Consider the following 1,966-nt stretch of genomic DNA (forward strand, 5'->3'; position numbering starts at 1 on the left):
TGTGGTTTATAAAGCGAGTGTAAAGTTGGACCAAGTTCACACAGCGCCATCTGCTGGATGACATTGACACCTTCACAGCTCAGGATTTAAAGGGATAGTTCACCCAAAAATTAAAATCTGTCATTAATTACTCACCCTCATGTCGTTTCAAACCCGTAAGACCTTCGTTCATCTTCGGAACACAGCTTAAGATATTTTTGATGGAATCTGAGAGCTGTCTGACCCTGGATTATTTTACAGATCTCCTTGCTACGTTTCTGGACTTGAGAACATTTCAGTTGCGCTGCTGTCTATGCAGAGTCAGACAGCTCTCAGATTCCATCAAAAATATCTTAATTTGTGTTCCGAAGATGAACGAAGGTCTTACGATTAAGATATTTTTGATGGAATCTGAGAGCTGTCTGACCCTGCATAGACAGCAACGCAACTGAAAAGTTCCCAAGTCCAGAAACGTAGCAAGGAGATCGGTAAAATAATCCATGTGACATCAGTGGTTCACCCTCATCACCCTCATGTTGTATGAAGCTACGAGAATACTTTTTGTGCACAAAAGAAAAAAGAAAACAACTTTATTCAATGATTCGTCTCCTCCGCATCACCCTGTAGCGCCATTTTGGAGAGTATCCGCTGGACGTAAACAGCGTATGCTGTTCTGTGTCAGCTGCGTCACGCCAGATCTGTTTCCCACGTTGTTGTGATTTGATCTGAATGAAAACAGCGTATCCTTGTGATGCAGCTGACACAGAACAGCATACGCTGTTTACGTCCAGCGGATACTCTCCAAAATGGCGCTACAGGGTGAAGCGGAGGAGACAAATTGTTGAATAAAGTCTTTTTTTTTTCTTTTGTGCACAAAAAGTATTCTCGTAGCTTCGTATAATTGCGGATGAACCACTGATGTCACATGGATTATTTTACCGATCTCCTTGCTATGGACTTGGGAACATTTCAGTTGCGTTGCTGTCTATGCAGGGTCAGACAGCTCTCAGATTCCATCAAAAATATCTTAATTTGTGTTCCGAAGATGAAGGTGAGTAATTAATGACAGAATTTTCATTTTTTGGGTGAACTAACCCTTTAACCCGCAATGACCGATGGAGAGAAAATAACACACATTTATTCGTTCATCCTTTGTATATTAATTCACTACATATAGAGAGAGATTATTAAATATGATGTATTTATATGTTACATGATATATGATATTGTATATGATACGTTTGGCCTATTTATGCTTAGCTTACATGGACATATGATATGAAATTAGAGTACAAAAGTTCTGTCCTCTAGAACCTATTCATTCATTCATTCAATCATTCATTCATTCATTTACAGTCTTCAAACTATTTGTCCTCTGTAGAGTCATGGAGTATTTATTCATTTATTTATTTTCATTTGTTCAAACCACTTGTTTTCTGTTTGTTTGTTTGTTTGATTGATTAAGTGCAAAATGACAAGAAGGTATGAAGAGTATGGCAAATTTCTTCAGAAAAAAATAAAATTAAGATAGGACACACAAAGGCAAAGTCCATTGCCAGTTTTTTTATTTTGTCTTTTTCTTTTTCTATAAAACGAGAGAGAAATCTATAATTTCTGAATATATAAAATATACAACATGTGTATATTAGGTATTGTAGATGTATTAGAAGTAAATAGAAATTTTAAGTATGTGTTCACTTAACTTAAAAAATTTCCATGAAGGAGAATTTACTTTTTAACACCTGCATGCTCATCTGTAAACATCTATAGAAATAAACATTTGGATTTGTGGTATAGTGCTCAGGGGTTTTTTATCTTTGACTGGACCTCTGTTATTCCCATTATCCGCATTGGAAATGTCTGAGGTCACCAGCTGGGTTTCATGCCCCCATTAGACAGGCAGAAAAAGAGAAACCCTCATGTCCCTGTAGGAGGCCTATAAATAGAGTTAGCTTCCAAGAGGAACAGGGAAAAGTTGCAAGCACAT

Source organism: Sinocyclocheilus anshuiensis, unplaced genomic scaffold (assembly GCF_001515605.1).
Source record: "Sinocyclocheilus anshuiensis isolate Anshui unplaced genomic scaffold, SAMN03320099.WGS_v1.1 scaffold423, whole genome shotgun sequence".
Classification (NCBI taxonomy): Eukaryota; Metazoa; Chordata; class Actinopteri; order Cypriniformes; family Cyprinidae; genus Sinocyclocheilus; species Sinocyclocheilus anshuiensis.